Source organism: Cydia splendana, chromosome 18 (genome assembly GCF_910591565.1).
Source record: "Cydia splendana chromosome 18, ilCydSple1.2, whole genome shotgun sequence".
NCBI classification, from domain to species: Eukaryota; Metazoa; Arthropoda; class Insecta; order Lepidoptera; family Tortricidae; genus Cydia; species Cydia splendana.
The window spans coordinates 15,589,881-15,602,831 of record NC_085977.1 but is presented as its reverse complement, the minus strand read 5'-3'; the positions used below and the strand labels follow the sequence as shown (position 1 = coordinate 15,602,831).

General features: G+C 35.7%; 1 protein-coding gene and 1 long non-coding RNA gene across 3 annotated transcripts in view; one reads left to right on the top strand and one right to left on the bottom strand.

Moving 5' to 3' along the window:
- LOC134799167 (uncharacterized) overlaps positions 1 to 1,161 on the bottom strand; it is a 514,174-nt gene extending 513,013 nt beyond the window's left edge. Inside the window, exon 1 of the long non-coding RNA XR_010145339.1 lies at positions 1,042 to 1,161. This is a non-coding gene — a long non-coding RNA (uncharacterized LOC134799167). The remainder of the gene's footprint in view (positions 1 to 1,041) is intronic.
- LOC134799089 (neural cell adhesion molecule 2-like) overlaps positions 1 to 12,951 on the top strand; it is a 460,169-nt gene that overhangs the window by 251,817 nt on the left and 195,401 nt on the right. The gene's annotated exons all lie outside the window — the stretch shown is intronic.

Here is a 12,951-nt window from a genome sequence, read left to right as displayed (position 1 = left end):
AAGTAATAAATTCTTGACACAACATAAACACGCCACAAAACTCAACAATATAAACAATGCAAATGTGAGTTTTTAATTACAAAACGTCTTGCACCTTCACAATTTATGTGCGGTCTTTAAAAGTTTTTAAAGCGAACGACATTTTATGGTTCATGAAAGTAAAATGAGACGCACTGCGCAGGACCGGGGCGTTTTTAAAGCTCTTAAACTATGTTAATTAAAGTTGTGAATAATTTTGAGTTTGTACAGGCTTTTGTGGTGATGGAAACACTCTATTGCTTGGTATTATTAATTTTGCTTGATCGATATTTATAAACATTTTGTGATGTTTAAAGTTTTGTACCCGTTGTAGAGGTGGATCAAAATAGCCGCCGTGAAAGGAGCGACGGGCTGGAATTGATCATTCAGTAATTTAGGTATCTTTTGTCGTTACATATATTATATAAATCTTAAGTAAATATTAAGGGACAATCTTACACAAATCGACCTAGCCCCACAGTAAGCTCAATAAAGTTTGTGTGGTGGGTACTAGACGACGATATACCTATAAAATGTAGATAGATTTAGATAAATACGTACTTAAATACATAGAAATCATCCATAACACAACAACAAACATTTGTAATGAACACACAAAATAAATGCCCTTACCAGGATTTGAACACGAATCTACTGACTAGACAAGGAGGATGATCAAAATAATCATATGGATTATTGTTGTTGTGTTGGTTTAAAATAATTGGTTAATGTTCACAGTGCGTTTGAGCCAACATTTTAATGTAGTAGAATTTAGTAAATGATTGTGGTTGTGCTGAATTTGACGTGGCTACTCAATTGAATTTGTTTGCTAACAGGTCTAAATTTAAATCGCGTACATTATGAATTTGCATTTTCAAAGTTATAATAAAATTAAAAGATAACTTTTTATTTACGTACCTCTTATGAAAGCCATTCTTTAAAATTGTACACAGCAGTTTCTTACAAATTTGGTTTGAAAGAAGAATTAACATTTAAAATACAAACTAAAAAAGTGTAGTGTACCTACATATTAAAAAAACCGGCCAAGTGCGAGTCGGACTCGCACACGAAGGGTTCCGTACCATTATCTATAAAAACGGTCACCCATCCAAGTACTGACCCCGCCCGACGTTGCTTAACTTCGGTTATCTTTATTTTATTTTGTTTTTAGTATTTGTTGTTATAGCGGCAACAGAAATTCATCATCTGTGAAAATTTCAACTGTCTAGCTATCACGGTTCGTGAGATACAGCCTGGTGACAGACGGACGGACGGACGGACGGACAGCGGAGTCTTAGTAATAGCGTCCCGTTTTACCCTTTGGGTACGGAACCCTAAAAAAGTGGTCCATGTACCTAGATTAGATTCATTATTGACTTGTGAAAGAGCCCTTGAGGCCTATTTAAAGATTTTTTTTAACTAAACGACCACTCAACATAATAAATTAAAGTATGTAATGTACTTATAAATTATTTTCAGACCCCTATAAAATGACATTACAGTCACCTGCAATAATATGTTACTCTCCGAAGACCGCAAAAATATGTGACACGCTCTTATGGCTCTACAAATAAGATCGTGTCAGATATTTTTGCGGCCTTCGTGGTATAACATATTATTTCAGGTGACTACATAGATTTTTATGTATTTGTTTTTCACACCATGTTTAATGACGCTATATGACAATTAAGTCTTTCGTTATTAGTTTATATGCAAATAAAAAATATATATTAACACTGCACCAATTTTAATAATTTATAAGATGTTAAAAGGTTCGCGTTGCTCGAAATCAGTTACTAACATACACAAATACTTGCCTCTAAAGTATGTTATCGTGCTAAATCTAATTAATTATAATCATGGCATTTAAATTTGCTCTAAACACGCAAACGCGGCTTTCTCATTATTATGTATTGTGAAAGTTATTCGTAGCAACTTCTAATCTACTCAAATTATTTAGGTTATTATCGTCTATTTCAGTGTCTTTTTAGTTTTAGAAAATATTAAACTTGGTTTTATTTTTGAGCATATGAAATAAAATTACATATTTATTTTACAGTTTGTCCCATTATATAATACTAGCTCGTATTAGTTAGCTTTACATATAAATAGGGCTCGCAGAAGAATCCTCCATTTGTCACGATCTTGAGCGGCTACTTTAGATAGATAGATAGATAGATAGATAAAAACTTTATTCGTTTCCACAACATACATGGTACATAGATGAAAGAAGACATGCAGCTTAAAATTATCATAAAAATTAATTTACAAATATTAAAGTAGAAGAAAAATAAAACAAATGCAAAACCATGTGTCGTGGCAGAGAAAAGGCGCTGGCTCAGCATGGTGATGCGGCAAGCCACATCGCTGATATTCTGCCAGGACCTTTTACAATAATGAAAAGACTGTACAACGCTTAATTCTTATAAATCTAACTTAACTAAGGTAATGATGCTCATGTTGTGTGTTGTGTGTCTACTGTCACGTGCTTCTGTGTATGAGATGTGGTAATATCCGTTCCCGGTCTTGTTTTATATTATTATTGAAATTAAATTTAGATGTTACCCTAAGATTTTACTAAAATTTGAAATTGAACATAAATATAAAAGAGACTACATCATCTAGAAAGGAGATTCAGCCTTGAAGTTTTTGATGGTTTAAAAGGTGTAATCGATATTTAAATTTAAAATTGGATTTATTTTTTAAATGTCGTATTGGCGGAGGAATGTTGTTCCAAAATTTTGTTGCACGGTAGCGGAAACTCCCTTTAAAAGCAGCGGACCTGTGTTTAGGGACTTGTAGCACGGCTGCTCGTGACGCTCTAGGTTGGTGGTGGTTGTTAGTGAGCCATACAAGTTTTTTAAATAAATAGGTGGGCAATTTAGTCTGTATGGTGTCAAAAAGTAAGCACGCGAACATAAGATCCAGGCGGGCGGTCATTTTTAAAAGACCTGAGTTATTTAAGTATGGTGTAACGTGAGCCCGGGGAGGAACTTTAAAGCAATACCTAGTGCACGCATTTTGCACTCTTTGAATAAGACGCTTTGAGCGAGCAAGAAGACATGGACCGTAAGCAGTGAGGCAATAATTAAGTTTGGATAATACCAGGGACTCACAGAGTCTTATTCGAAGTTGGACACTGAGAAGGTTCCGGAAATTGTACAATACTTTTAGGCGATAAAGGCAGTTTCGAACAGTTTCTATCACGTAATTTTCAAAACGTAAATTTGTGTCAAACAGTAGTCCAAGATTTCGGGCCTCATCCACACGATCAACTGTTACGTCATTGACAATGATACTTGGGCGCTTACTAATGATAGCCTTAGTCTGATTTATAGACCCCAGAACCATAAATTTTGATTTTGATGGAATTAGCACAAGACAGTTTGTCGAGGACCAGTCCGACAATCGTTTTAAGTCGTCGTTAACCTTCGCGATTGCTGCAGCAGTATCATTGGGGTGAAAAGATAAGAAAATTTGCAAATCATCGGCATAAAGCTGGTATTTACAATGTTTTATACAGCTGATGATGTCGCTACTATACAGGATGAACAAAAGAGGTCCTAAAATGGATCCCTGAGGCACTCCTCTTTTCACCTGGCATGGACTGGACATTGAGGAAACCCCGTCTGTTTCTGTTAATTTGACTATTTGTTTACGGTGTTTGAAATAATTGGAGAACCAACGTATTGAGTTATTATCAAAACCATAATAGCGTAATTTCGAAAGTAAAAGATTAATATTGATACAGTCAAACGCCCTCGAAAAATCCAGTAAAACCATTATTGTGCCATGTCCTATATCTTGTGCAGCTAAAACCTCGTCAATTACATAAAGGAGGGCTGTAGAAGTACCTCTCTTTTTTCTAAAGCCCGACTGGTTTTCGGGCAAGATATTATTGGTTTCCAAATATTGGGACACCTGACCATAGATCACTTTTTCCAAGATCTTCGAAAGGTACGGCAATATACTAATAGGGCGCAAGTCTTTAAGATCCTTAGGATCGTTTACTTTAGGGATTGGGCGAACAATGGCTGTCTTCCAGATTGAAGGAACTTCAGCTGTTAGTATGCTAGTGTTTATCAAATCCGTAATTATTGAAACAGTCAGTGGAAGTGTCATTAATATCATATCATATGTTATCCCATCATACCCTAAAGCGTTGGACTTTGTTCCAAGTAATAGCTTTGTGATAAACGTTTCATCAACGGTACTTAAACTAAAAGTAGAGATGCCATACCGATGGTTATCAAAGAACGCTAGAGTGGCAGCGTCCACCACATTGCTCCCTGGGACTTTTAAAAAATTATCATTAATAACTGTGGGATCGTTAAATATTTGCGGCAAAGTAGAGGAATTTTTAAAGTTAGGGATTACATTGCGTTTTAGATTTTTCCATAGAGTTTTAGGGTTGTTCAAATTAGTGTTTATATGTTGCTCGAAATAGGCTTTTTGTTCAAAGTATAAACTAGCGTTTACCAAACTTTTTAATGATTTATAATTTAATCTATCAGAATCTTGTTTACTTTTTTTATATTTTTTGTGTGCTTCGTTACGGAGACTCATCATGTAGCGAACATTGTCAGTAAGCCAAGGTTTAGCAGCCTCTTTTAAGGTATTTTTTTGGACTGGCGCATACATATCAAAAATCCCAAGTATGTAAGCGTTAAATAGTGCTACCTTTTCCTCAACAGACCCTTCCCACTTTCAGCTCTTTCCAGCCGAGTCCAGGAATAATCGTATATCATCACTATTTAAAATATTATAAGAAGGTGGCAAGTACATTTAAGGTGTTGTTTTATCCACTATTATTGATTCTCACTGTACGTGCACTGTAGGTAAGCATACCACCTCACGATTTTTGCTTAATTTTGCTCTATAATTACGATATCACGTATTACTAATGTCTATATCTATATCTAAGTACTACCTACACTGGAAAATTGGTACGCTCCGTTTCATGTCGCACTACGTCTGACACTAATTTACAAACATTATGTGTGATGCTTGAAATTGATAGCTCACCGACTCCAGCGAATGCTTAGAATATGCCCCAATCTGTGTCAACTCCGTGTGCAGCAGATTATGCAGCCCTCGCGTCTAATGAAGCCCCGCAGCAATACTTGCTGCATATATTAGAACATGTGTGCCGAGGGATGTGAAACAACAGATATGCACCCTGTTGAGTAGAAAACAGCGGTAAGAGCGATACTTGGCATGAGTAGACCATGGCCTCTAAATACAAGCAATTGAGTTTCCCCAAAACATGATGCCGTATCTTTATGTCAACGACGCATCGTACATCGTACAATAGACTCTATATAATAGATTTACATACTGCAAAATATAAGATGAATATGAATCGCCGTGTGCCTGCTACACTGCCACATCTCAAAAAACCGTTTTTTAGAGAAATCGCGTCTCAAAGTTGTGAGAGTATAGTTCAGGGTGTTTAATAGGATCTTACTCCTTTAGTTTTAGGTCTATGAATTTAAAATTTAGCTTTTTTTACTCGGAATGATATAACCCTCCTTATGACCACGCCACTTTTTAAAACAAATGTATATTTTTTAAGACACAAGGCCCGAAAGACAGGTATTTAGAGTTGTGGCCGTATTGCAGACACGTTTTTTGAAGATTTTGGGATGCGGCCAAATTTAAACACAAAATTATTGGATAAAGGTTACCATGCAAATATAAATAAAAACACCAAAATAGTTAAAATCCCTTTATTTTATCAACTTTGATAGGAACAAGATCACTGTACGCGATATAATAATATGTATAACTAGCGTATAATCAGCAACATTATCTAATTATTATTTTCTAGGACGCAACTCAAAAGCTTCATTTAAAACGATAGCCACAACTCAAAAGGGCCGTCAGGTTCACGTGCGAACGCCGCGGGAGCAGGAGGCGGCAGACTGGCAAGTGGCTGTATTGCAGGGAATCGTCTGACAATTTATGGTCAAATCCATAAGGCCACTTGTGAGAAAAAGGCTCTTAAAGACCTTTTATGCTATAGCTCTCGAAATAAGGTCGTAAATTGAACAATTTTGAATACGAATCTGCAATAATCCAGATTAAAATTTTTGAATTGTGGCCGTATAGCATCTATATAGACTCCCTCTGGTAATCTGTGGGCCCGTTAAACAAATTGTACGCTTTTGACGCCCCTTATTTTCATTTATACCTACTTCTGATCAGCTATTTTAGGTACTAAACTAATATTGGAGTTGTGCTTGCAAAAAACTTTTCTTCCCTATTGGAAGAGTTTACGTTGTATATTTCATTAAACTGAGTTAAAACAACAGGATATTTCGGTATCGACGCGTTGTAGTTTACTGAATTTAATGATATTGTTTACTTCCATCTTGCTTACATTTTTGAGCAAATTGTTAAACAAAAGTATATTATTATTTGAACATTAACTAGCTTCTGCCCGCGACTTTCTCTGCGTAGGATGATGGTGATGATTGATAAATACTGGGGTGATGGTGATTTAAATACTGAAACCTCTTTTTTTATTTAATCATATCACTATTAATAATATATATTAAATAATTTGTATAATTGCTAAAGAACTCTGTCTGTTTGTCTTTCTGCCTGTATGTCTGTATGTTATCTCTTAACGCTTAATCCGCTGAACCAATTAAGACGACATTTCGTAAGGAGATATTTTAAGTCCCGGGGAAAGACATACATTATACCGGGTGTGGCCTGTAACACGAGCAAATAATTAAAACATAGATTGTACTCCTCAAACGATGACACTTTTGTTCAACAACTTTTAAAAATTATGAAGTATTTAGAGTCCCTATTTTTCATACAAAATAAATATTATCTTCAATGACGCCATCGCCACGCCATATCATTGTGATTGACGTTGCTTGTCACGCCTTAAACATAATAAAATTTACAATGAATTAATGAATGAATGAATAATATTTATTTCAGGACTAGTCCCATATTATGTTAGTAACAATACTTTGCGTCTTAGAATAAACTTTAAAGTGTTAAAAATCAAACCACAAGTTATTTTTAAAAGTTGCTGAACAAATGTTGGTTAGTATGAGGAGTACAGACTTACCTACAGTTATTTTTTTTGCCCGCATTACAGGCCACATACTGTAGACCATATAGTATAATTTTTATTCCGGAAATCCACCCTTTAGGGGTTGAAAAGGGGATTTGCAGATGAACTCGAAGCAGAAGCTAGTAATCATATACTGTATCACTCAAGTATCAGATATACACCGTGTTTTTATTAAATTCCGTTAACTTTGGGGTATGATTAATTAAATACGTTTAAGAAAACTAATGGCATCAGTTGATTTAAAAAAAAATACTATAACTTTCTTCTTAATAGGTATGTACATTTCCGCAAACTGTACGTTCGTCACTTATCTGAGGCAGTTGGTAAAGAAGTAAATACTTCCGCTGACGTCGTATAAGAAACAAGCAATAAAAGTATTACACGGTACAGTCGCCATCAGATATATCGGAGCGGCCAAGGTGCTCACAAATATCGGAACACGCCTCTATTGTCAGGGCGTTAGAGCGCGTGTTCAGATATTGTGAACACCTTGGCCGCTCCTATATATCTGATGGCGACTGTACAACGACCATTATCCTGGATTAACCTTAATTGAAAGAAGCGTAGGTAGTTGCCAAAAAAACAAGTGCGAGTCGGACTCGCCCACCGATGGTTCCGTAGTTTTTTGCATTTGTTGTTATAGCGGCAACAGAAATACATAATCTGTGAAAATTTCAACTAGCTCTCACGGTTCGTGAGATACAGCCTGATGACAGACAGGCGGACAGACAGACGGACGGACAGTGGAGTCTTAGTAATAGGGTCCCGTTTTTATCCTTTGAGTACGGAACCCTAAAAATGAACTTACTTGTGACGATACGAACATTCCTAAACTGTTGGATCGGACGCTAATATACATATATGATACTCGTATCACGCTATACTATCAATATAAAATTAAAGGTAACTATTTACATTCGAAAACGTTTAAAGCGTTTCCAGATCTGATTCCTTCTTGAATTATAAGACTATTTTTTTGTACGTGGTGCGTGATGATGATGATACGTTCCGTGGGTACAGTCAGCATCAAAAACAGCGTATCACACTACGCGTCAAAAGTATCATACAAGTTTAGTATCATTCTCTTATTTTATTTTATTTTTATTTTATTTTATTAGAAGACCAACAGCGTTAACAAACAATATAAACTTATAACTAGGATACAATCATAAAGCCAATAACAGGTCTCCCTAACAGATACAAAAGAAAATATTACGGATTTGCTTAGGTACTAGGTATAGTAGGTATTACAAATTTTGTGTGTGTGTGCGTGTGTGTGTGTGTGTGTGTGTGTGTGTGTGTGTGTGTGTGTGTGTGTGTGTGTGTGTGTGTGTACGTATGCGTGTGTTTGTTATTCATTCCTCCACTTGATTGTTATGAATTTTTTTCGCAATCGCATTTTTAAATGTTTTTTTATTATTGTGCACAAATGGATCGACATCGCTGAACTGATTGTTGTACGTTTTTGAAATTCTATATAATACTGAATTCCTGCCATAATTAGTATGATAGTTAGGTAAACTAAGAAGACGTTGGTGCCTAGTATTTACCTTAGGTGTGAAGTATTTGATCTCAGCTATAAGGTTAGGACAATCCACATCACCTTTGACTATATCAAATAGTAAACCCATATCGAGCAATACCCTCCTATCCTCTAGGCTCATTATATACAAAACATAAGTTGTAGAATTACAACGTATTTCCTTTTACTATTTAATTGCTTAATGTTAATTTAACTTTAAGTTTACACAAGGGGTGTATGCCTATAATAAGCTGTGCAATAAGCTTAAGATACCTATCGACATTTACCTACCTAACAAAATAAATGTCTCATTGTAACCGCTGTTGGCAGACCTTTTAAATAAAATAAAATAACAAAAGAGATACGTATCTATATGCATGTAACAATTAAACTGTAGCAGATACTTTTGGCACGTTGTTTTATACGCTACTTTTGAATTGATGCTGCCTCTACCTACTGACAGTACTGTACTAAAATAATGTATAAATTAGCATAAATTTGTTTTTGTTCCAGGTAATGGCCGATTTCTCCCAAATATAATACAAAAGTGAAGACCGCTGGTATAGTTGAATAATATTATACCGTTTTTCATAGATTTTTAATAAAAAAGAAACAGTAGATAAAGATGGCGGATCTCCATCTGACAGTGTCAAGTGGCAGCCATTATCCGCGCGATCGCATCTGTCATTGTGAGGACTGTTTCCAACTGAGCGCATCTTATTGGGAAGGCCCAGTGGATATAATATCAGTAGGAAAAATTGACTTTCATGGCATATTATGAGCAGCAGCTGTCATGACAATGCAATTCGTGGAAACACTTCTTTTTTTCGAGAAAATTACTCTTCTAAGGCCGCAAAAACATAAATGACACGCTCTTATGGCTATTAAAATTAGATCGTGTCAGATACTTTTGCGGTCTTCGTTGTGTAACACACTATTACAGGTGAATGTACCACTTAAAATAAAATAGCCCTCTTGAATGTTTTATTTAATTCTCTAGGATCCGTTGACCGCTCGCTAAATGTGGTAGCGGAGTGAATTATGAGCCAACATCTTGTTTATTGTCTCAAAGATAATGTCACTGCTAGAAGCGGCCTATTTCTGTGAAAGCGCCTTAGGGTTTGTTTTATTATGTTAACAAAGGACAGGGGTATTATTTCAACCGCTTGCGGAGCACAAGCGAATTGAATTCAGCTAAACCAGTATAATTTAATTTTATAATAACCGCTCTATCAACTGAGCTACCGAGGACTACCCGATGGCTGCATTTTTTTTATACTACGACGATGTCAAACAAGTGTGCCACCGGCCTGATGGCAGGCAACGTAGCCTATGGGCGCTTGCGGCTCTAATAGAGTGGATATTTTCACCGTATCCTGTATTTGTAAAAGTGGTGGAAACTTTTGCAGACATACGTTTACGCACATAATACAACATTCATTAATTTCATGGTTTAGGCTCGCAATGAGATTTTGGTATTTTTTTACCTACTAATACAAAATTTTAGATTGTAAGTATCTGGCCCAATAATGTAATTTCACAATACCTTAAAAACCTACCTTACCTTACCTTTTATACCTTAAAACGTGAAAAGAGCATACCTGGGCCGTCCAGCAGGAAGACGTCCTATCGGACGCCCCAGATATCGCTGGTGCGACATGGTGGAGGCGGACCTGCGCGAACTTCGAGTCAGAAATTGGCGAGAGGTCGCACAGGACCGAGAAAAGTGGCGCTGTCTTGTGTCGGAGGCCAAGTCTCATGTTGGGTCGCTGAGCCAACGGAGTAAGTAGTAAGTAAGTAAGTAGTTAAAAACCTCTCTTACGACGTCAATTTCAAGCAATGCTGGCGACTGCATTCCCGCAGGAAATGTCGAAATCAATTTAGATGTACAATTGATAATTCATGCAGCATTACACTTGACAGTAATACTGCACAGAAACGCAGCAAAATGCGAAGTTTATGTAAATTTGAATACACGACCAAGTAAAGGACATTTCGCACCTTTAGACAACAAAGACGCATTTCACTACCTATAAGTTCCACGTCGGATATACCCTTGTGACGTCAAGGGTACGTTGTCAGTTTAGTATCAAAGGCACTGATGAAGGGTCTATTTAGGGACGGTGAGACAATGCTTTATCATAAAATTTGCCTATAGTTCCACGTAAACAAAGGGTGAATTAAGGTTAAACTAGGGAGGGAAGGGTTCAAGTATATCTTAAGCAGGTATCGCTACCTACTTGTATCTACTATAACAAAAAATAATATCGGAGCGAAAATTTACATACTTGTTTGCACCCATTTTTATCCGAATTCTGCCACTTAATAGAAAAAAACGTTGGATCAATAATATTTGTTTAAAGGGGCAATTTTTTTGTGTATCCCCTCGTGCCAATATTGAAACATGAGTAAGCGAAAGATTCTAAAATTATCGTACAGAGTTATTTGAAACGTGGAATCCTTAGCGTTGCAAGGGTTTTGCGGCACGAAGGTTAAACAAACTTTCCTACCGATTGAAACACAAAATTTTCACCAAACCAACGCGAGATAAATACTGTAAGATTAAAATCAACTCTAAATAAATGCATTCAAATATCTAAATGCAAAATCATTACTTAAAAGCCATTACCAGGATACAACTCAAAATTTGCATCAAATAAATTTGCCACTCCTTTGGATAAAATGCAAATTTCTCATCAGTTTTTGAACAATTAAGAACCTCTTGTTGGTTGGTTGGAACACGCTGGTTGTAGCATATTCACCAAAAATCACTTGTATTTGTATTGGTATTTTCATTGTTTTTTTTTTAAAGCGAATAATATTTATTTGTTAAAACTCGGGATGAAATCATGAATACGAGTAGTTTTGTAATATGAACCTAAATCTACACATAACAGATAATGGTGGCTTTTGAAATATGAACGTTAAAATGAACATAATAGAGCTTATTTCACTAACCGCTTAGTCTATAGTAGTTCCGGTAAACAGGTTCCGAGATTGAGAAATTCGATTCCGAACTTTCAAATGAGATTTAGGAGTGAACTCCTAAAGGACGTAAGTTACTGAGGGTAGCCTAGAGTAAAGATGCCCCGAATAGTGGTTTTGGCCGAATACCGAATATTCGACCCCTCTCTCGGCCGAAGCTCCGAACATTCGGCATGATATACAAACATTTTGACTCACAATTTATTATGAAAACTGTTCGCCAACAAAGCACAATGCTTTGCTAAGATATATATTTTGTTTAAAATTTTTAATGAATGTAGTTATCAAATTAGAAAAATATAATAAGTATAATAAAATATTTTGTAATCAACAAATGCTCAAAAAGGGTTTTCGTGTTTTGCAACTTTCCAATAGTAGGTACCTACATTTTGAATATTCAATTAAATATACCTTGTTTTTGGTTTGGTTATTTTTGTTATGTAATTTTTCTTTTTAGGTAGGTGCATTATAATATATTCGGTATTCGGCCGTTTAGTAGGCAACATTCCGCCAAATACCGACTATTCGGCAAAGTGGCCGAATAGCCCGAATACCGAATAGTTGCCGAATATTCGTGGCATCTCTAATCTAGAGAGATAATCTGTTCAGTAATTGTGCATGAACTATGCTGAGCTGTAGATTGCATTTGGATGTTTAAATCCATCAATGGTATATTTAGTATAAGAGTGTAACAGCGCTGTATTATGAAAATCCTCTGACCAACGAGGCATATTCTAAGGAAAATGTTTAATTTTCAAATAAAATACCTTAAATCTTTGAAGAAAATGCAAAATGTAATATGTTTGATAAATGCATTTGTATTTGTATTTATTGTAACAAATGTGATCGCAGCTCAATGACCCTACAAAATATTTAGTAATTATTATATTAATTATATTTAATTAAACAAAATGTAAATGCATTAGTATATCAACAATAACTTCAGGTTAGTGCTTGCAACATAAATGATGCAACATACCAATTTTTTTTATATATTTTTTTTTTCCCACATAGGTATATACAAGATACACTTGTGTCCGTCGTGTACAATACTTATAAACTGTGATGCATGTAAGCAATAATATCTAACACATAAATGTAGTTTTACGTACGCCTTTTTTTACTTGATCACCGAGAATACAACACAAGTGTTACGGCGTTACGACAGTGGTTATTACTTGTCTGCGATGGTTATCTATCCAAAGATAGTGCTACGCGGTCTACGATTATGACGTATAAATAACACTTACACTGCGTGGGCTATCAAATCCGCTGCAGACTTTTATTGGTGCGACTATATTGAAAATAATTGTTTCACCATTAGGGGAGA